The 24,076-nt window shown below is 39.3% G+C and overlaps 1 long non-coding RNA gene across 3 annotated transcripts in view; it reads left to right on the top strand.

The window, feature by feature from the left end:
* The first annotated feature begins 7 nt into the window (after nucleotides 1-7).
* LOC115289861 overlaps nucleotides 8-24,076 on the top strand; it is a 111,099-nt gene continuing 87,030 nt past the window's right edge. For 2 of the 3 annotated variants that reach the window (XR_003907845.1, XR_003907843.1), the window contains exons 1-2: nucleotides 223-1,801; nucleotides 12,339-12,396. This is a non-coding gene — a long non-coding RNA (uncharacterized LOC115289861). Of the gene's footprint in view, nucleotides 27-222; nucleotides 1,802-12,338; nucleotides 12,397-24,076 lie in introns of those variants that run through there. The other variant, XR_003907844.1, reaches the window with a different exon arrangement.

The following is a 24,076-nucleotide window of genomic DNA, read 5'->3' as shown; positions in this document are numbered from 1 at the left end:
AAGAACCAGGAGATCCTGGCTAAAATGTATATTAAAAGAAAAGGAGGGGGTGCGCCTTGGTGCCTCAATCTGTTAAGCAACCGACTTTAGCTCTGGTCATGGTTATGGGTTCAAGCCCCAAGTCCAGCTCTGTGCTGACACAGAACCAGCTGTCCAGCTCAGAACCTGGAGCCTGCTTTGGATTCTGTGTCTCCCTCTCCCTCTCTCTGCCCCTCCCTAGGTCATGTTCTATGTCTCTCTCTCTCAAAAACAAACAAGCAAACAAACATTTAAAAACTTTAAAAAAAAGGACTGTTAATCTCATTTGGTCCTTTGACTATGTTCTAGCATTGGGGTAGATGATACAATCAAGACTTAAGTTGAACTAAAAGTGGAGGAATTCAGTCACACTGTTATAAAATTAGAAAAATTGAATTATCTGGAAAACACGTTATCATTTGTAAGGAGAGTGGAGCCAAATCACATTTTAACACCTTGGGAGGGAGGGGAAATCTTGTCTTTGCTTTCGTTGAGGTGCACCATGTCCAGCTGCTTTCAAATTAGCCTACCCACCACATTTGGTATGTATTTCTAAGGGTCTGGTTTTCTACTCCGAAGAAGAAAAGGGCAGTTAACCACGAAGAATATTTTTAGATAGTTGGGGTCCGGAAATACTTCAGTTACTTATCGTGACCGCAGTATGTTTGCATTTTATCCCACTGCTTCATTGGAGGAAACCGTGGGGTAGAGTAATGTTTTGGATGGTACAGCCCTTGCAGACCATCTAACCCCCACACCACTGTCCCCGTGCCTTCCCCAGGCACTGTTAGGAGGCCTGCCTGGGGCGGGGGCGGGCGTGTGGAGGTGGTGACACCCGCGCTGGCCCCAGCCACTTTCTCCAAGTCTGCGGGTCCCATCGGGAAAGTGAAAATGAAAACTGAAGCTACCCTGACTGCCTCCGCTCTGGCTGACCCGCATTGGTCACTTAGGCTATGTGAAAGGACGGGAAGAGTCGCGAGTTCAAGGGGTGGTGAGCCTTTTAAGAGTCTGCCCTTTCCTCTGGGTAGTAGGGAGTCTCCTTTCTCACTTCGCTGACTAGTGCAGCTACAACGCCTATTTTTGGGCGCTCTGATGGCCCCGGCTGGCAGCAGCCTCGCTCGTTCCCGCCCCAGTAAGTCTCCACCCCGCCCGCCCTCAGCTTCTGCCCCTGAGGCCACGCCCCCTGGAGCCCAAAGGGCACCGGACGGACCGGCGTGGGCGGGGCTTCAACAAGGGCACCTCCCTTTCTTCCTCCTCCCCTGTTCTTCTTCCCGTCGCGGGGGAGGTGCTGGATCCTGGAGGCCTGGCGGAGACTGGGTCCAGGGGAACCCAGAATTTCTCATCAGGGTCCGTCCAGTCCTCGTCACCCAGCGGAGGGTGGTGTTGGCTTCGAGTTTCTCCCAGGCGCATCTCAGCATTCAGAACCTTTCGGGGAGGGTGGATCCTGAATAACCGTTTGGGCACTTCTTCCTGGTGCGCCAGCACCACCCAAGTGGAAGTGTTAAGGGGAGTAGGTAAATAGAACTGTTGAAAGGAAAAGAATGCCCTTGAATTACGAAGTTCCTAGCCGAAGAAAAATCAGGAGCAAGGACATGAGAGTACTAAAATTTTGAGGCAAATTCACAGTCAGTTAAATAATACAAATGGCTAGAATTACCATCAAGCTATCGCTAATTTCAAACCACCTCTTAATTACAGCTAACAGGATGCCTGTTAATTACAGTAGGCACCAGGACTGATACTTACAGATCAAGTTCCGATCGGATTATTTAGAGAAATGCAGGTAAGAAGCAGGAAACCGGAGTATTGATGTTTTCAGAGTTCCTTTCAGGATTCTGAAAGATAACCGGGGTTGGGAGGGATACCACCAATGAATATATACCCCAGACATAATCAAGAGCAACCTAAAGCCACTGTCATCTGTGTTTCTCCTTGTCTGACATCAGATTGTATTTATAAGTTATTCATTAGCTGGTGTGAGCCCTTGCGATCAAAATGAAGCAAGATGAGTTAGCACAGTCAGTTGTTTGTCTATGTTCTCAGATGCTGAAGAAAGTTGCCTACACATTTGTAGGGAGTTTAAAGAGGAGCACCTGCTTTTTTATTTTTTTATTTTTTTAATGTTTTATTTATTTTTGATACAGAGAGAGATAGAGCATGGGAGGGGGAAGGTCAGAGAGAGAAGGAGACAGAACCGGAAGCAGGCTCCAGGCTCTGAGCTAGCTGTCAGCACAGAGCCCGTCGTGGGGCTTGAACCCACGAACATGAGATGTGACCTGAGCCAAAGTTGGAGGCTTAGCCGACTGAGCCACCCAGGCGCCCTGAGGAGCACCTGCTTCAAATGCTCAGCATTGTACTTGAACAATTATGGAAGCTATCATTTAGCTTCTTTACCCAAATTAATGTGTAGTTGTCAGATTTATTTCATAACTACCTATTTCTAGTGAAACTTCATCCTATAGAAATTTTTTGGCAGTGGTAGTAGATCGAAAGGTATACACAACTATGGCATGTCTGTCAGTGCTAACAAGGACACACTGAACATTGTGAGAGCTGTGGGCAAATGAGATATAAGCTCATAGCTCATGCTATGCAGGGCACCCTTTAGTGGCTCAATTGGTTAAGCATCTGACTCTTAATATCACCTCAAGTATTGATCTCAGGGTCCTGAGTTCAAGCTCCGTGTTTGGCTCCACACTGGATGTGGAGCCTACTTAAAAAAATGCTCTTTCTCCAGTTCCTACTGCCTCTGACATAAAGAGTAAATGAATATGGCAGTCCCAGGAACTTCAGGAGCCATAGGATTCATGTATACATGTTCAAGTCCAAGATCCACACCACCTACAACCAGTCACGAAAATGGCACAGAAACGGCATCAAGAAACCTCAGTTACAAAGATATGAATCTCTTATGGGGGGGTAGACCCCAAGTTCCTGAGGAAGATGCACTTTGCCCAGAAGCACAACATGAACAACCTGAAGAAGATGCAGGCCAGCACCACCCAGGCCATGAGTACTTGTGCTGAGGCTATAAAGGCCTTAGGATAGCCCAAGGAGATCAAACCCAAGATCCTAAATGGTGACAGCCACAAGTGCCATCAGCCTGCCTACATTGCTCACCCCAGGCTCAGGAAATATGCTGGTGCCATATTGCCAAAGGCCAAGGCTCAAACCAAGGCCCAGGCTACAGCTGTTCTTCAGGTTCCCAAAGGTGTTCATGCTCCCATGAAGGCTCTAGTGTAGAGGTTTCTGTCTGCCAGTGTGAGGACTGCAGGTCTGGTGTGAGCCCTGCGCTTCTGACTGCATGGGGCTGGTGTCCTCGGTGCTATTTGTACAAGTAAACATGAGGCAGGATCTGTCAAAAAAAATTAATATGGTGAACAGTCAGAAGTGAGGAAGAAATAATGAGTTCATAGATTTCCATTTGAAAGAACCCAAGTAGAAATTTAGAAATACAAAGTTAATTTTTTTATGTTACCTAGTAATAAAAGGTGAATTGACAACAGACTGTATTTTAGACACTGTTCATTATTTCACTGTACCTTTACAATGCTGTGAGATCACCTTCATCATCGTTTCACAGAGAGAAAAATCAAGGCTTTGAGAAGTTAAGATAACTTGCTCAAGGTGACTAGTAAGTGACCAGTTTAGGATTGAACTCAAGTCATCCATCTCCAGATTAAAAACCAGGCAGAATGTGGGTGTATCATTTATCTAAGTTCATCACAATGTATAGTTTAAATGAATACATTTTATATAAATTATACTGGCAGAATGAATGTGATGTTTTTATGGTAAAGAAATAACATTATGGGGGCACCTAGATGTCTTGGTTGGTTAAACATCTGTATTTGGCTCAGGTCATGATCTCACAGTTCGTGAGTTCGATCCCAATATCAGGCTCTGTGCTGACAGCTCAGAGACTGGAGTCTGCTTTGGATTTTCTGTCTTCCTTACTCTCTGCCCCTCCCCTACTCACACTCTGTTTCTCTCTCTTTCTCCAAAAATAAACATTAAAAAAAAAAGAAAGAACATTATGATGATTTCACACACAACAGTTTCAGAGGAAAAAGAAATGAGGTAAGATATGTATATAATTAACGTACACACTGAAAGATGTGTGTAAAGCGATGACACCATAGTCAAGGATTATTCATTTAGTCGACCTTCCTAAACTTAAGAAACACATTTATAGAAATATCAGCCAGGATGCTACTGCTGGTAAGGGGCGTACAAGTCTGTTGTGGAAATCAAGCAAGCAAATTTTCTAACAAAATTGGAAAAGACATCTGAAGTATGTGATAGCAAATCTGTCTAACAAAAATATGTTCCAACTACAGGACATTAAAAAGTTAGCTGTCTCTCATAATAAATAAATAAACTTTTTTTTTTTTTTTAAAGGGGGTGGTTGCTCCTGGAAGACTCACTTGGTTAGGTGTCAGACTTTGATTTCTGCTCAGGTCATGATCTCACGGTTCATGAGTTAGAGCCCTGAGTTGGGCTTTGTGCTAGCAGTGCAGAACCTGCTTGGGAGTCTCTTTCTCCCTCACTCTCTGCTCCTCCCCCACTCATGCTGTCTTTGTCTCTCTCAAAATAAATAAACCTAAAAAAAAAGTTAGATACTTTTGCTGGTTGTATACATTAAAGTCACATTTTCTGTATATAATAATGTTTTAAAATGAGCATTGTGATTATAAGCTGTGCAGCAGAATTTACACACTTTTATTTTCAGTTAAAACTTACTTGAACAGTGTTAAAACAAGCAAGGCACAAAATTGCTTTTGTGTTTAAAGGCTGTGTTGGAGTGTTTAAAGAGACTATATTGACACCTCTTTTTCATTGTATGTTGCATTTTGAAGTTTCACCAATTTCAGAAACATTTTTAATTTAAAGCTTTAATTAAATTTACAAATCAAATATTTTATGAATTGGGTATTCTGAACAATTATGGTTGCCCATACACATGTAGAAACAGGGCACAAAATAGCTCAGTTCCTTCCAAAAGTGATAAAAGTGGCTTCTTAAAATGCTTAAACTGCTAGTGACTGTCCCCACCCAATACAGATATTTAACAGCCCAAATAATGGCAAACTTCACAAAGCCTCAGAACAAGATGTGACCAGTGAGATCCCACTGTTTGGAATTCTGCACAATCTTAAGTTTTTCAGGAGAATATTCTCTTCATTGGCCATCATTAAAACAGTGACCTATCTTGAGTAAAAAAGAAAAGGATGGTGAGAGAAACATGAGTCTTAAGGCAATTTTAACAGGATGTATATTTACCACCCTTTGTGAAATGCAGGAGGAACTGACCCAGCACTTCCATCAAGAGAGTGTGTGTCTGAGTATAACAATAGAAAATCACCACTCTTTTTTAAGTTTATTGTCAAATTGGTTTCCACATAACACCCAGTGCTCTTACCCACAAGTGCCCTCCTCCATCACCACCACCTCCCTTCCCCCCATCCCTCTCCCTCCCCCTTCAACCCTCAGTTCATTTTCAGTATTCAATAGTCTCTCAGGTTTTGCGTCCCTCTCTCTCCCCAACTCTCTTTCCTCTCTTCCCCTACCCCTGGTCCTCCATTAGGTTTCTCCTGTTCTCCTGTTAGACCTATGAGTGCAAACATATGGTATCTGTCCTCCTCCGCCAGACTTATTTCGCTTAGCATGACACCCTCGAGGTCCATCCACTTTGCTACAAATGCCCAGATTTCATTCTTTCTCATTGCCATGTAGTACTCCATTGTGTAGATAAACCACATCTTCTTGATTCATTTGCCAGTTGATGGATATTTAGGCTCTTTCCATGATTTGACTATTGTTGACAGTGCTGCTATGAACATTGGGGTACATGTGCCCCTATGCATCAGCACTTCTATATTCCCACTTTTCTTAATTAAATATGACCAGGATGGATGGTTGAGGAATAGCACAAAGTTTGAGATCTCTGTGTGGAGCGCACCCAGCCTTCCTGATGGCTGTTACTTTCTTTGCTATTTTACTTCCTTAACATCTGTTTAATATTAGTGCAGCTTAATTGGCAATGAAAGCAGCTGTGGCTTCTTAGACATGAAAAGCCTATAATTGATAAACTATTAAAAATGTTTCTACTCTAATTTCTAGTATAGTTTTCTTAATTTACTCATAGACTTTATAATCATTGATTCCAGAAATATACAACTTACTAGAAACTGAACAGGTGGCAGCAACTTTAATGTGTTATCCATAATACATGCACATTTTTTTCCTGTCCAGTAGCATATCACCTTGAGTTCCTATATCTGTATGATAAAAATTGAAATATAGTTTCAAAACTATATGTCAAATTCTTAAGCTACTTTTTGGCAAGGTGTATTAAGAATCTTGGGGCACCTGGGTGGCTCAGTTGGTTAAGCATCCAACTTCAGTTCAGGTCATGGTCTCACGGTTCATGAGTTTGGGACCCACATGGGGCTCTGTGCTAACAGCTCAGAGCCTGGAGTCTGCTTTGGCCTCTGTGTCTCCCTCTCTCTCTGCCCCTCCCCTGCTTGTACTCTGTGTCTCTCACTAAACTAAATAAACATTGAAAAAATTTTTGAAAAGAAGAATCTTTAGGGGTGCCTAGGAGGCTCAGTTGGTTAAGCATCTGACTCTTGATCTTGGCTCACGTCATGATCTCACAGTTCATGGGATTGAGCCCAGAGGTAGGTTCTGCACTAACAGCGTGGAGCTTGCTTCGGATTCTCTGTCTCTCTGCCTGTCTGCCTGTCTGTCTCTCTGCCCCTCTGCCACTGGTTCTTCTTTCTCCAAATAAACATTAAATACATAAATAAATTTTAAAAACATTATAAATAAAATATAATTTATGGCAATTTATAAATCTTTCAAAGTCATGTAATCGTATAGAGTATCATCCTAAGTTTGTAAAAAAATATATATGTAGAAAAAGGATGAGAATCAACTACATAAGAATATTATTTGTGGTTATTGCTGAATAGTAAGATTATGGGCCACTTACATTTCCTTTATCTTTTAATTTTTTTCATACTGCTCATAATGAACATTTTTTTATAGTCAGGAAAATAATAAATGCTACTTTCTTAAAAATTTTGTTTTAATGTTTATTTATGATTGAGACAGAGAGAAACAGAGCATGAATGGGGGAGGGGCAGAGAGAGAGGGAGACACAGAATCCAAAGCAGGCACCAGGCTCTGAGCTGTCAGCACAGAGCCTGACGCAGGGCTCGAACCCACGAACTGTGAGATCATGACCTGAGCCTAAGTCAGATGCTTAACCGACTGAGCCACCCAGATGCCCCTAAATGCTACTTTTTAAAAAGCATGATTAGAGAGCTTAATAAACACTTCTTGATTCTTAACTAATAGAACAAATTATTAGTGCTTATGCATGGTAAATAACCCAGAAATAACCCCAAACAATGTCTAATTTAGAAATCAATCAGTCTCACTCTGCCTCTTCCCTTCATTCATTAACAAAATTTTTTTTAACATTTATTCATTTTTGAGAGGACAGAGTGCAAGCAAGGGAGGGGCAGAGAGAGGGAGACACAGAATCTGAAACAGACTCCCAGCTCTTAGCTATCAGCACAGAGCCTCATGCAGGGCTCAAACCCATAAATCATGAAATCACAACCTGAGCTGAAGTCATTTGCCTAACCTACTGAGCCACCCAGGCGCCCCCTCCCTTCATTCATTCTTATCTTCATTTAGTTGTTACAAAAATGTTTCCTCTGGCTGAAAGCCTATTCTTAACAAAGTAGAATCATGTAAAATGAATTGAGTCCAAAAGCTTATACCTGCATAAACCTAAAGTGCTAACTTAAAAAAAGATTAATAACACATGCCCCCAAACAAATGTTATGTATCATGATATGTTTCCTTCTTTCTCAAAAGCCCCAGCTCTTGTGCTGAATACTGCAGAATTGCCATAACTGAGTGGTTTTTTTCCTATTAAAATAGTCATATACATTTACTTTTAAACATGTCCTAGGAAAATGTCTGGAAGGCTACACTTTGATGTCAAGGTGCATGAAGTCTCTGGGTTGGTAGAATCATTAGTGTTCAGGACTTTTTTGTCAGTAATTTCAGAATGTTCTATAATGTTCAAACGTAGCCTTTTGTGGGGGAAAAAAATGCTACCCAGAGCTGTCAGAGTCAGTCTCTTTGAGACCTTCCTAACTTGCAACTAGGAAAACAAATGGGCAATTATACTATGGAGTTTTGACAGACTAAAGAAGATATCTTTATATTTGGTATCTGCCCAGAACTTGGGAAGAAAAAGAAATAATTCCTTTGCACTTATCTATGAAGCAATTTAGGAAATCCTCTTGGAAAACTCAGTTGTGCAACAACTATTTGAAGAAATTAAACTAACATCTTCCATTGACAGTTGTTTCAGTAGACTCATACACTGATGAATGATTTAAAACAAGAGAGGTACTTCAGCAGAAAATTAAACAAACACAAAATACCATAGGGAAACAGTATCAAGTTGATAACTATAGTGTTTAAATGAAAATACCTGGGGCATTTTTGCATGTCAAGGCTTAGAGTTGGAACATTACCAGTAGGCTGGTAACAAGGCCCATTTTACAAAGTATATTAGCAAAGAGTTTGACATAAACTAGATGTTCAGTATCTTCTTATGAAAATTTATTTTGATTGAAACCTATGCCATAGAAAATGGTTCCTAAGTTTAATTTACAAATTAAGTTTGATTATTCACTGAACAAAACATATGGTGCTAAGTTTTTCCTAAATTTGAACATCTGTAGGAAAATTTTCAATCAATTTGAGTGTGTACCTAACAAAATGAAACAAAACCATTAAGATGGAGGCACTATGAGGAGTGCCTGGGTGGCTCAGTTAGTTAAGCATTGGACTTTGTGTCAGGTTATGATCTTATGGTTCGTTAGTTTCAGCTCCACATGGGCTCTCTGCTGTCAGTGTGGAACCGCTTCAGATCCTGTACCCCCCCCTCCTATCCCTCCACTGCATACACGTGTTCTCTCTCTCTCTCTTTCAAAAATAAACACTTGGGGCGCATGGGTGGCTCAGTCAGTTAAGCCTCCGACTTCGGCTCAGGTCAGATCTCATGTCCGTGGGTTCGAGCGCAGCGTCAGGCTCTGTGCTGACAGCTAGCTCAGAGCCTGGAGCCTGCTTCCAGTTCTGTGTCTCCTTCTCTCTCTGCCCCTTCCCCTCTCATGCTCTGTCTCTCTCTCTCTATCAAAAATAAATAAAAACATTTAAAAAAATAAAAATAAATAAATAAAAAGAAAAGAAAAAGAAAAAAACCCAAAAATAAACACTTAACAATAACAACAACAACAACAAAAGATCGAGGCAAAATGACACACTAAAAAACACTTGAACACTGGAATCTACTCCCAATGTTGCAGCTAACTAGCTTGTACACCTGAGGTTCATTTGCTACTATAGTAAAGTAAGGTGATTAAACAGATCATCGCCAAAGATTTCTTCGTTTTTAACAGTTTGTAATTTGAAAACAAACATAGGAAGATTCCAAAAAGTAGAGGGGCACCTGGGTGGCTCAGTCAGTTGAGGGTCTGATGTCAGCCCAGGTCATGAGCTCATGGTTTCTGGGTTCAAGCCCCACATTGGGTTTTGCGCTAACAGCATGGAGCCTTCTTTGGATTCTCTGACTCTCTCTGTCTTTCCTCTGCTTGTGCGTGCTCTCTCTCTCTCAAAAATAAATACACTTTCAAAAAAAAATCTAAAATGTAGGGAGAAGGTAGATTAACTAGAGACCTTGGGGCCCAAAACACAACAGAGGGGCAAGTCTTCTGTGTTGTCTTTCTGCCTCATATAATCTACACTTTGAGCTATAGAAACTAGCAACGAGCACAAATTAAAGGAAAACCTCAGGGCTACCCAGCTGTCTCAGTGGGTAAAGCAGGCAACTCTTGATTTGGGGGTCTTCAGTTCAAACCCCAAGTTGGGTATAGAGATTATTTTAAAAAAAAGGAAGGAAAGCCCCCACAAAGGCTTTCTCTCTTTAGCCAAAGGGCAGCCTAGCAAGAAAGACCCTTAGGCAACAAGAGCTCTATTCCAGCCAAACTCCAGCCAAACATGATAGTAAAACACTGTCGTCCCAACCCCACCCATATCTCCAAGCAGAGAGCTCGGACTTCTACTTTCTCCAGGCTTAACCTACTTTGCCAGGCTTAATGAAGTGGCTTACCCCTGTTCCCACACCACCATCACCAGTGTGGAATCAGAGGAAGCCTAGTGGAGAGTCAAGACTTTCTGACTTTCGTTCTTTCTTTTGTTCTTTCTTTCTTTTTTTCTTTCCTTCTTCCATTCCTTCTTTCTTTCTTTTCTTCCTTCTTTTCTTCTTTCTACTTCTTTTTAACTTTTTAAATTTATTTTTGAGAGACAGAGTAAGACAGAGCATGAATGGGGGAGGATCAGAGAGAGAGAGGGTGACACAGAATCTGAAGCAGGCTCCAGGCTCTGAGCTGTCAGCACAAGAGCCTGATGTAGAGCTCAAACCCACCGACCATGAGATCATGACCTGAGCTGAAGTCGGATGCTTAACCGACTGAGCCACCCAGGTGCTCCAAGTCAGGACTTTTATAACCACTGGTCATAATGAGGCCACAGGTCACTCACCCCACTTCTGTGTTGTCAGTAGAGTCCACATGAGGAGTACCACAGGGGTATCAGTGAGACCGAGTAAAGAACTGGATCGCACATCTCCCCCTCTGTATAATGAAAAGCACTGCTATCTCAGGTGTCAACACAGGCTGAGTAGAGGCTGAGAGAGTTCAGTACCCAAATGGTCTTCTACCCTGCAGCTGACAGTAATGAAGTGGCTGCTCCCCCACCCCCATCCTTCTGCTGGAGCAGTTTCAGAAGAAGCCAGCTAAAACATAAGGTTTAAATGAGACCCAGATGGTCTCCTTTGAAACACAAAAGTTTTTAATTTTGATGAAGTCAAATTTATCTATTTTTTTCTTTTGTTGCTCATGCTTTTGGTGTCATATCTAAGAATCCTTTGCCAAATCTCAAATCATGATTTTCCCCTATGTTTTCTTGAAAAAGTTTTATAGTTTTACCTCCTATATTTAGGTCTTTGATCCATCGTGAGCTAATTTTTGTGGATGGGCTAAGGTAAGAGTCCAACTTCATTCTTTTGCCTGTGACTATCTAGTTGTCTCATCATTTGTTGAAAAGAACATTCTTCCCCATTGAATAGTCTTGGCATTCTTATCAAAAGTGAATTGACCATATATGTGTGATTTATTTCTGGACTATCAATTCTATTCTATTGATCTGTATGTCCCTCCTTGTGCCAATACCACATTGTCTTGACTACTGTCACTTTGTAGTAAGTTCTGAAATTAGGAAGTGTGGGGGCGCCTGGGTGGCTCAGTCGGTTAAGCCTCCGACTTCGGCTCAGGTCAGATCTCACGTTCGTGGGTTCGAACCCCGTGTTAGGCTCTGTGCTAACAGCTAGCTCAGAGCCTGGAGCCTGCTTCCAGTTCTGTGTCTCCTTCTCTCTCTGCCCCTCCCCCTCTCATGCTCTGTCTCTCTCTGATTAAAAATAAATAAAACATTAAAAAAATTAAAAAAAAAAAGAAATTAGGAAGTGTGAATCTTCCAACTTTGTAATACTTTTTCAAGATTAATTAGGTTATTCTGGGTCCCTTTCAAATCCATATGAATTTTGGAATCAGCTTGTATTTTTTTAATGCTCATTTAATTTATTTTGAGAGAGAGAGAGGAGGGGCTGTGCTATCAGCACAGAGCCTGACCTGGAGCTCGATCCCATCATGAAGGCCCCACTCTCATGATCTCATCTAAACCAAATTATCTCCAAATACCATCACATTGGGGGCTAGTGCTTCAACATATGAATTTGGGGGAGACTCAATTCAGTTTACCGCAAAGATGATTAGGTGATTTTTGTTTTTTATTTTATTGAAATGATGTATTAGTAGATTTTCAGATGTTGAACCAACATTCTATTTCTGGGATAAATCCCATTTGGTCATGGTATATAATTCTTCCTATATGTTGTTGAATTTGCTTTGCTAGTATTTTGTTGAGGATTTTTGCATCTATATTCATATGAGATATTAGTCTATAATTTTCTTGTGATATCTTTAGTTTTCATATAAGGGTAATACTGGCCTCATAAAGTGAGTTGAGAAGTGCTCCCTCTTCTGTTTCTTGAAAGATTTGGTGAGGAATTAGGATTAATTGTTCTTTAAATGTTTGGTAAGATTCAATGGTGAAGCCATTTGCTTCTGGCTTTTCTTTTAATTTTGGCCTAATTAATATACACATTATTTCAGGTTCAGGTGTACTGTATAGTGACTCGACTGTTCTATACATGACTCAGTGCTCATCACGGTAAGTTTGCTCTTAATCCCCTTCACCTATCTCACTCATCCTCCCACCTGATTCCCTCTGGTAACCACCAGTTTGTTCTCTATAATTAAGAGTCTGGTTTGGGAGGGGAGGCTGGTCTCTTTTTTTCTTTGTTTTGTTCCTTAAATTCCACATATAAGTGAAGTTTTATGGTATTTGTCTTTCTCTGACTGACTTATTTCATTTAGCATTATACCCTCTAGATCCATTCTTGTTGTTGCAAATGGCAAGATGCCATTCTTTTTTATAGCTGCATAATATTTCAGTGTGTGTGTGTATAAACATATATGTATCACATATTCTTTATCCATTCATCTATTGATGGATACTTGGCTTGCTTTCATAATTTGGTGATTGCAAATAATGCTACAATAAACATAGGGATACAGGTATCTTTTCAAATTAGTGTTTTCATTTTCTTTGGATAAATACCCAGAGTGGAATTATTGGATCATATGGTATTTCTATTTTTAGTTTTTTTAAGTTTAATTATTTATTTTGAGAAGGACAGGGGCAGAGAGAAAGGGAGAGAATCCCAAGCAGGCTTTGCTCAGAGTGGGGCTCAATATGGGGCTCAATCTTATGACCACAAAGTCAATCCAAGCCAATATCAAGAGTTGGATGCTTGACAGACTGAGCCACCCAGGTACCCCTATTTTTAATATTCTGAGGAAGCTTCATACCATTTTCCACAGTGACTGCACCAGTTTCCATTGTCACCAACAAAGCATTAGAGTTCCTTTTTCTCTACATCCTCACCAACACTTGTTTCTTATGTGTTTTATTTTAGCCATTCTAACAGGAGAGGTGATATCTCGTTGTGGGTTTGATTTGCATTCCCCTGATGACGAGTGATGCTGGGCATCTTTTCATGTGTCTCTCACCCATTTCTTCTTTGTAGAAATGTTTGTTCATGTCTTCTGCTCATTTTTAAATTATATTATTTTTTGGTAATGAGTAGTATAACTTCTTTATTATTTTGGATACTAACCCTTTATTGGATACATCATTTGCAAGTATCTTCTCCCATTCAGTAGGTTGTCTTTTAGTTTTATTGGTTATTTCCTTCACTGTGCAGAAGCTTTTTATTTTGATGTACTCCAGTAGTTTTTTTTTTTTTTGCTTTTATTTCTCTTGTCTCAGGAGACATATTTAGAAACATGTTGTTATGGCCAATATCAGAGAAATTACTACCTGTACTCCCTTCTAGGATTTTTATAGTTTCAGATCTCCCATTTATGTCTTTAATCTGGTTTTTTTTTTAGTTTTTAATGTTTTATTTATTTTTGAGAGAGAGAAAGACAGCTTGAGCAGGGGATGGTCAGAGAGAGAGGGAGACACAGAATTTGTAGACAGGCTCCAGCCTCTGAGCTGTCAGCACAGAGCCCGACATGGGGCTCAAACCCATGAACCAAACCATGAGATCATGTCCTGAGCCCAAGCCAGATGCTCAACCGACTTAGCCACCCAGGCATCCCTTCTTTAATCTGTTTTGAGTTTATTTTTACATATGCTGTAAGAAAGTGGTCCAGCATTATTATTTTTTTTTGCATATTGCTGTCCAGTTTTCCCAACATCATTTCTTAAAGACACTATCTTTTTCCTATCACATATTCTTGTCTCCTTTGTCATAGATTAATTGATTATATAATTGTGGACTTATTTCTGGACTCTCTATTCTATTCCCTTGAACTTTGTATCTACTTTTATGCCAGTACCATAGTGTTGTGATTGCTAGAGGTTTGTGGTATATCTTAAAATCTGGAATTGTGATCCCTCCAGTTTTGTCTTTCTTTCTCAAGATTGCTTTGGCTCTTTTGTGGTTTCATACAAATCTTAGGATTATTTTTTCTAGTTACGTGAAAAATGTTGTTGATATTTTAATAGGGATTGTATTAAATCTGTAGATTCCTTTGGGTGGTATGGACATTTTAGCAATATTTGTTCTCCCAACCCATGAGCATGGAATATATTTGCATATGTTTGTGTCATCTTCAATTTCTTTCATTAGTGTTTTATAATTTTCAGAGTACAGGTCTTTCACCTCCTTCATTAAGCTTATCCCTAGGTATTTTATTATTTTTGGAGCAATTATAAATAGGATTGCATTCTTATTCTCTTTCTGATGCTTCATTATTATTATACAGAAACGCAACAGAGTGAATTCATTTATCAATTCTAGTAGTTTTTAGTGGAGTCTTTATGGCTTTCAATGTATAGTATTATGTCATCTGCAAATAGTTAAAGTTTTAGTTCTTCCTTACTAATACGGATACTTTTTATTTCTTTTTCTTGTCTGATTGCTGTGGCTAAGACTTCCAGTACTATGCTGAAAAGAAGTAGTGAGAGTGGACATCCTTATCTTGTTCCTTATCTTAGGGGAAAAGCTTTCAGTTTTTCACCATTGAGTACAATATTAGCTGTGAGTTTTTCATGCATATCCTTTGTAATGATGAGGTATGTTCCCTCCAAACCTTTTGTTAAGAGTTTTTATCATGAATGAATGTTGTATTTTGTCAAATGCTTTTTCTGCATCTATGGATGATATGGTTTTTATCTTTTCTCTTGTTGATATGATGTATCACACTGATTGATTTATGAATAATGGATCACCCTGTATCCCAGGAATAAATCCCACTTGATTGTGGTGAAATATTTTTTAAAAATTTTTATGTCTTTATTTTATTTTGAGAGAAAGAGAGAGAGACAGAGAGAGAGAGAGCAGTGGAGGGGCAGAGAGAGGGGGAGGCACAGAATCTGAAGCAAGCTCCAGGCTCTGAGCTGTCAGCGCGGAGCCCGATGCAGGTGAGCCCATGGACCATGAGATTGTGACCTGAGCCCAAGTCAGACGCTTAACTGACTGAGCCCCAGGCACCCCAGATTTTTAAAAACACATTGTTGAATTTAGTTTGCTACTGTTTTATTGATTATTTTTTCACCTATTTTCATCAGAGACATTGGCCTGTAGTTTTCTTTATATGGTTTTGGTATCAGGAATATTCTGAGCTCATAGAGTATATTTGGAAGCTTCCCTTCCTTTTCTATTTTTTGGAATAGTTTGAGAAGAATATATATTAACATTTCTTTAAACCTTTGGTAGAATTTACCTGTGAAGGTCCTGGACTTTTGTTTGTTGGGAGTTTTTTGATTACTGATTCAATTTCATTATTAGTAATCAGTTTGTTCAAATTTTTGACTTCTTTATGATTTGGTTTTGGAAGATTGTATGTTTCTAGGAATTCATTCAGTTTCTTCTAGGTTGTCCAATTTGTTGGAATATAATTTTTCATAATATTCTCTTATAATATATTGTATCTCTGTGGTGTCAATTGTTATTTCTACTCCTTTCTCGCCATCTTTTTCTTTTTTTCTTTTTAGTTTGTTTTGAGAGAGAGAGAGAGCATACCCATGTGTGTGCATGCAAAGGGGGAAAGAGCAGAGAGAGAATCCCAAGCAGGCTCCACATGGACCCTGGGCTAGATCTTGTGACCCTGAGATCATGACCTGAGCTGAAATCAAGAGTCCAGTGACTGAGCCACTAAGGCGCCCCAACCCCACCTTTTTTCTAACCTCGTTTTCTACCAGGCATCCCTGTACACTGTGTTGCATACTGTCTTTCATTCTATTTTTACACACCAAGCATATTCATCTCTTAGAACCTTTGTATTTTCTGTTCCCCTGTCCAGAAGACCCTCCCTCTAGATGTCTGCAAAGTTTCCCCTTGCTTTCAGGCCTCTGGTAGAATGTGACAACTACCCTATCAACTTAGTCACTCTCTAGCTCCCTGTTTCTACATAGCACTTTCTAACACCATTACATATCTGTTTGCTTATCATCAGCCTCCTTTATTAGATTATAAGTTCCATGAGGGCAGGGATTTTGTTCACTAGCAAACCCCCAGAGCCCTTGACAGTATTTGGAACATACAAGATGCTCAATAAATATTTGGTAAATGAATGAATTAAGATAATAGGGAAAATGGAGCACTAGATTTTCCATAGAGGCTACCAAGCAGAAAGAAAGAAGTGAGAAAAATATGAAGGAAAAAGTATACCAATATGCAACAAATATGCTCAAAGTAAGCAGACTACTGCATGAATATCAAAGGTCTTTTTCCTGTTCTAAAATCCGGGAGTTGACAAGATAGTAGCCTGATAGTATCTATAACAGAAGCATGACTGATGTACAGAAGTAATAAGATTTTGTAAGATAACGGAAGTATCTGTGTTCATATTTTTCATAAATATTTCTATGGAAGTAGAAATGAAGAGAAATGAGGAGAACGCTTACTTTTTGTTTATATAATACTTAAGAGAATTTGGTGTGATGGTTATGGCCACGGTTTGACATAAACTTTGGTCACATTTTCTGAGTAGTTTTAATTCCTTACTAAAGATCGTGAAAGCAGGTTTGACTGATTTAACCTAAAGTGATGCCAGCCTCCTAAGACAGCAGTAAGCCACCTACTTCAGACCAGCATCATCTACTTTTAGACTAATTTCTAGGCAGGTGGATGGTATTAAGGCCCACTGTGGGTGATTCTTGTATTTAATATATTTATGACTGCTTCTGATACCACGTTCTAGTATAGAACTATTGGAATACTTCACAACCTTAATATTCAATGTCCAGTCAAGCAGTAAATGTCATAGAACCTGTGTCTATGATGGAGAGCCAGAATCTAGCCCAGTTGAGGAGTATAATTGACTTAGATGGTTCAGCAGCAGCTCTGTTTAGAAAGGGAAGTAATTTGACCCTGCTTTCATATTATTTAACTTTCCTAACCTTCAGCAGTTCATTAATGATAAAATAAAGTATAAACTCCTCCAACATTGGGCTTGTTTGTACCTATGGCACCTATGTTTGGTGGAATTCAGTAATGAAGCCATCTGGATCTGGGCTCTTCTTTGTAGGTAGTTTTTATTACTAATTCAATCCATTCACTTTTTGTAGATCTATTCAAATTGTCTATTTCGTCTTGAGTTAGTTTTGGTAGTCTGTGTCTTTCTAGGAATTTGTATATTTTATCTATGTTATCTAATTTGTTTGCATACAATTCTTCTTTCTCATAGTATTCATCCTCATCACTTATGGCTAAACTGAAATTAGTATTACTAATAATGGCCTATGGCTTTCTGCCCTTTCATTTTTTGTACTTGGAATTCATTCAACTTAATCTCTACCTATTAAAATGTGTTGGATATCTACTGTGACCAAAACATTGTTCAGAGTTCTCTAGGGAATGCATGAACAATAGTTATGATAAGGTTTTGGCTTTGGAATAGATAGCTGTCAACAATGTCAAGTGCTGCAGAGAGGTCAAAGAGGCCAAGTAATGGCACTTAGATTTAACAATCTTGAAGTCAGTGTTAATTTTCAAAAGAACAATTCCAGGACAATGGTGGAAGCAGATAAGAAGAAAATAATGAGTAAGTAGAACAATACATGAGCTCCAAGAAGTAGGGATTTTTGTCTCTTTTACTTACTAATGTTCCCCATCCAGTAGACCATGTTTGATATATTGAAAGCTCTCCATAAATATTAGTTTAATAAGTGAATTAATTATTGTGCTGATAAGTGGTGGTAAAAAAGAAAAAAGTAAAGGCAATGGGAGTAATAAAAGAGACTAGAATAGTGGTGTAGTTGAACAAAGGGGCAAGTTGAATATACTCTTAGGTGAAGGACTCTCATGGAAAGGTGGAAATCAAAGATGTAAAAAAAATAATAATAAAATAAAATAAAATAGTTGGGGTGCCTGGCTGACTCAGTCAGTAGAGCATGCAACTCTTGATCTTGGGGTTGTGAGTATGAGCCCATCTTGGTGCTAGAAGTTACTTAAAGAAAAAGAGGCAAAATAGTGAAAACTGATACAACACTATCATTAGACCAACAAAGTCACAAATAGGAATATAAAGAGGCAAGTTGAATAGGAAGAGGCAAGTCCCACTTAATGTATAAAATGGACTCAGTTACAACTCTTTGCAGAAAAATATTTCTCATAATGGGTTCCATATTCCCATTAACTATATGAAAAGCCACTCAAGCATGCAAGCTAGAGACTCCAGTTTTCTTTAACACCTTCTTTTTCATCTTTGTCAGCACTTATAAGTGCTTTTCATCATCTCAAGTCCACCTCTGTAATGCTCCATTTCCACTCCCATCTTCCATCCACACTGTCCCTATCTTAGATAAGCCATTCAACATTTCCTTGTCTGGAATATGTTAATGATTTTCTGACTGTACTCTGAATATAGAACCTTTTAGCTCTCAGGCCTTTCTTTATACTGCCATCAGGACTATGATCTTAAAACACAGATACAATTATACCATTTTCCTCTTCAAAAGAGCAGCAATAGACTATTCCTATCTACTATAGTTCTTTATTTGTTGAGTGCTTTGCATATGCTAGGTGCTGAGGATATACTGGTGAGTTATAGTAAAGGGGGCATTTCAAATTAGGGGCAAAGAAATGGAAATGGCCACAACAAAATGTATGACACTTAAGAATGAAATGTTATTTTTTTCCTATGATATCAGCAAAGATGAAACAGAATGAAAATACTCAGTGCTGGTAAATATGTAGGGAAAAAAAAGCAACCTTATTCACTATTGGTGGAAGATAGTAGATGGAGACTTTAAGAGGTCAATTTAGCATTATTTGTTAAAATTTTGATATTACCAATTTACCCTAACAATAGTTATCTCCAGGGCTGTGGAATTATCAAAGACTAACTTTCTACTTCTCACAGTATTATTCACTACTCCTCATAGTATTTGAGTATTTATAATGTATATTTATATTTTTCCATTAAAAAAAAAAGTAAGGCACAAAAATGGAAAAAAAAAATCTTTCTTTAATGGATTCACACTTCTTAGGTCAACATTCAAGGCTGTTCAAAATGAGTCCCTGACCCAGGTCCAGCCCCATCTTCCACCATTTCCATCTTTTACCCAGGACTGTCCCAGGTAGTGCTTTTTACTATTCTGTGCTTCTGGTGTTCCTCTAACTGGAATGCCTTCCTCCCCTTCTCTGTTAATCAAAACAGGACTCATCTTCCCAGAACAACTCCGGAGTCACTTCCCTTTCTCTGTGAGGCTTGTCCTCCCATCTGGTTTAAATTGCTCCTGCTTGGTGCTGAGGGGATAGTTGGTTTACACCTCTAACAGAGCACAGCTTGGCTTGGCTTGTTGTTACTTGTGACTGGTGTCTCCCTTGCCATCTTTTACTCTCCACTTTATTTGCCTTTTCTGTGAAATAAATGTTAATTTCAAAATATTACACAGATCCCTGTATGTTCTGTACATAAATCCACACTTAAATTATACAGTCTTTGGAGATGCATATCTCAGACATGTGGGTAATTTCCTTGAGGTCACAAAATGCTACTTTGTATTAATTTATATTTGAAGAGAGTACAGGAATTAATTAAACATGTCTATAGATGTCTGGTGTTTATTCACTGACAATGAGCCGGAATTATTACCTCACTTTAAGCCTTTCTCTAGTGATTTGTTGACAGAGACTTGTGCTAAATAGCTGAATTGTTGTCATGACCCTTTGCCTAGATCTTTTCAAAACAGTCATTAGACTTGAGTTTTACATAACAAACACACTCATAATCTCATAACAGAGACACAAACATAAAACAATTTTTAGAATTTTAAGCCTGAGCTGCATTAAGGTTGGACTTCTAGTAATCAGCATGGCCCATAATTTTGTAACTCAACAACAATTAAATCTGACCACTTATAAGTGCTGAAGTTCCTGTAGTTCCAAACTGTGATAAAGTGTAAGATGAACAAATAACCTTCCTTGAACTTGATCAATAGGGCTCCTTTTAGTAAATCAAAGAATTAACTACTTTTTGCTCTTTGGTGACTACACATTCACAGGTCCCCAAGTGGGAGTAGCTCTTAAAGCAAAAGTGGCAGCCCCATTATCATTTGTAAATTTCCACTCACAAGCCAGCCTGGCAGTGTCTGTTCTCTGTGCAGGCTGTGACCTTTCTAACAGCATGGTATTCGTCATTGTTTGGTTTAGGAGCATCTATATATGCGGTGGAAGTTCTGGGGAGAGAGTTTGAAAAACAGAAAACTGAAACTAAGAAGGAAATCAAAAGCAAAAAGCCAGAAATGACTTCTTTAGCCCTTTCTTTATGATTTCAGGACTTAAGGGACCTTGAAAGATTGATTTCCTCTCACTCAAATTTCTTATAAAATTAGCTTTGGCTCATACATTTGTAACACAGAACTTAATTTTACAAGATAAGCAGTACAGGGGAAATGTATCTGAGGGGAAAATCAAGTGCTGGAAGCTCAAGAGAACACTTAAAAGGTCACAGAACAAAGCTGGTAAGTAAAGTGGTTCCACTATAGACCTGCAAAGAGCAAAGGGTCTGCTTTGGGTTAATTTCAATGTATCTTTCATCACATTTCAGTTTTCTTCTCTGCCAGTATTAAATATAAGTGGGCCTACTCAAACCTGTTCTGTGAGAGTCTTTTGAATTACTCAGTCGAAGAGCAATCATGATTTAAGTCGTGAAATTTGAACTTTGTTTTAGCATCCACTTCCCTGTAATGGTCCCAGAGATTGCACTAGCCACAGTAATGAGTGTATTAACCAGGAATTCATGTTCACAGTTATTTATGCCATTTCTAGAAACTAAATTGCTTTTGGATAAGCACCATTGGCTATCTGAGCTGGAAGGAATATTACAGTCTTTTAATTCAATCCCACTTTATAAAAGGGATTTCTAAGGCTCAGAAAGGTTCCTAAAGATGAAGCACTTTGCTTAGGAGCAGGGCTTGAATTAGAACCAGGTGTCTCAGCAAATCTAGATTCCTAATCTAGAGCTCTTTATACTCACAGTGAGTAAATGCCAGAATAATTTCTCACTTATACAGTCAGAGAAAGTCTCTATGAATTAATTAATCTTTTTATTTGGATATGTTAATCTTTAAAAATATGCAGAAGACTCATTTCAATATATGTCAGCACTGGGAAAATGCTCAAAAATGAGCTGCCTTAAGAAGCATCCTAAGAGATGCCTTCTGGGGTACCTGGGTGGCTCAGTCAGGTAAGTAAGTGGCCCACTTCGGCTCAGGTCATGATCTCGCATTTCATGTGTTTGAGCCCCACATCGGGATCTGTGCTGACAGCTTGGAGCCTGGAGCCTGCTTCGGATTCTGTGTCTCCCTTTCTCTCTGCCCCTCCCCAGCTTGCAATCTGTCTGTCTGTCCCTCTCTCTCTCAAAAATAAGTAAACATAGGGGCGCCTGGGTGGCTCAGTTGGTTAAGCATCCAACTCTTGGTTTCGGCACAGGTCTTGATCTCATGGTTCGTGGGTTTGAGCCTCACATTGGGCTCTGTGCTAACAGTGTAGAGCCTGCTTTGGGTTCTGTCTCTCTCCCTCTGCACCTCCCCTGCTCATTCGATCTCTCTCAAAATAAATAAACATTAAAAAAGAAAAAAGAAGGAGCACCTGGGTTGCTCAGTCAGTTAAAGTAACCGACTTCAGCTCAGATCATGATCTCGAGGTTTGTGGGTTGGTGCCCTGTGTCGGGCTCTGTGCTAACAGCTCAGGACTTGGAGCCTGCTTTGGATTCTGTGTCTCCCTCCCTCTCTTTCTGCCTCTCCCCGACTCTCTCTCTCTCTGAAAAATAAACATTAAAAAATTAGAGAAATATAGTTAACTTAGTTTCTTTTATTATGCTAATATGATGTATTCATTCAAAAAATATTTATTCAGTACCTACTATGTGTGAGGCACTGCTTTAGGTGTTAGGATACAAGAGGATACATTGTTAAAGCAATTTATGAGAAGCCCACAGCTAATATCATCCTCAACGGGGAAGAACTGAGAGCTTTCCCCCTGAGATCAGGAACACAACAGGGATGTCCACTGTTGTTTAACATAGTGCTGGAAGTCCTAGCATTAGCAATCAGACAACAAAAGGAAATAAAAGGCATAAGAATCAACAAAGAAGTCAAACTGTCACTTTTCGCAGATGACATTATACTCTACATGGAAAACCCTATTGACTCCACCAGAAGCCTTCTAGAACTGATCCATGAATTCAGCAAAGTTTCGGGTACAAAATCAACGTATGGAAATTGGTTGCATTTTTATACACCAATAATGAAGCAACAGAAAGAGAAATCAAGAAACTGATCCCATTCACAATTGCATGAAAAACCATAAAATACCTAGGAATAAACCTAACCTAAGATGTAAAAGACCTGTATGATGAAAACTATAGAAAGCTTATGAAAGAAATTGAGGAAGACATAAAGAAATGGAAAAACATCCCATGCTCATGGGTCGGAAGAATAAACATTGTTAAAATTATTACCCAAAGCAGTCTACACATTCAATGCAATCCCAATCAAAATTGCACCACCATTCTTCTCAAAGCTAGAACAAACTATCCAAAAATTCGTATGGAACCACAAAAAACCCCAAATAGCCAAAGTAATACTGAAGAAGAAAACCAAAATGGGAGGCATCACAATCCCAGACTTTAGCCTCTACTACAAAGCTGTCATCGTCAAGATAGTATGGTATTGGCACAAAAACAGACACATAGACCAATGGAATAGAATAGACAGCCCAGAACTGAACCCACAAGTGTATGGCCAATTAATCTTTGACGAAGCAGGAAAGAGTATCCAATGGAAAAAAGACAGCCTCTTTAACAGGTGGTGCTGGGAGAGCTGGTCAGCAACATGCAGATCAATGAAACTAGACCTCTTTCTTACACCATACACAAAAATCAACTCAAGATGGATGAAAGACCTGAATATGAGACAGGAAACCATAAAATCCCTAGAGGAGAAAGCAGGAAATAGCCTCCTTGACCTCAATTGCAGCAATTTCCTACTCGACACATCCCCAAAGGCAGGAGAATCAAGAACAAAAATGAACTATTGGGACCTCATCAAGATAAAAAGCTACTGCACTGCAAAGGAAGCAATCAAGAAAACTAATAGGCAACCGACAGAATGGGAAAAGATAGTGGCCAATGGCATATCAGATAACAGGTTAGTATCCAAAATCTACAAGGAACTCACCAAACTCCACACCTGAAAAACAAATAATCCAGTGAAGAAAGGGCAGAAGACATGAATAGACACTTTTCCAGGGAGGACATCCAGATGGCCAACAGACACATGAAATGATGCTCAGTGTCACTCATCATCAGGGAAATACAAAACCACACTGAGATCCCACCTCACACCAGTCAGAGTGGCTAAAATGAACAAATGAAGAGACTATAGATGCTGGCGACGATGTGGAGAAACGGACACATCCTCCTACACTGTTGGTGGGAATGTAAACTGGTACAGCCACTCTGGAAAATAGTGTGGAGGTTCCTCAAAAAAGTATCAATAGAACTCCCCTATGACCCAGCAATAGCACTGCTGGGGATCTACCCAAGGGATACAGAAGTGCTGATGCATAGCGACACATGTTCATAGCAGCACTGTCAACAATAATCAAATCATGGAAAGAGCCTAAATGTCCGCCAACTGATGAATGGATAAAAAAGATGTGGCATATATATATATATATATATGTATATATATATATATATATATGTATATATATATATATGTATATATATATATATATATATGTATATATATATATATGTACACACAC

This window comes from Suricata suricatta, chromosome 4, assembly GCF_006229205.1.
Source record: "Suricata suricatta isolate VVHF042 chromosome 4, meerkat_22Aug2017_6uvM2_HiC, whole genome shotgun sequence".
In the NCBI taxonomy this organism is placed as follows: Eukaryota; Metazoa; Chordata; class Mammalia; order Carnivora; family Herpestidae; genus Suricata; species Suricata suricatta.
This window is presented reverse-complemented; position numbering and strand designations above follow the sequence as displayed.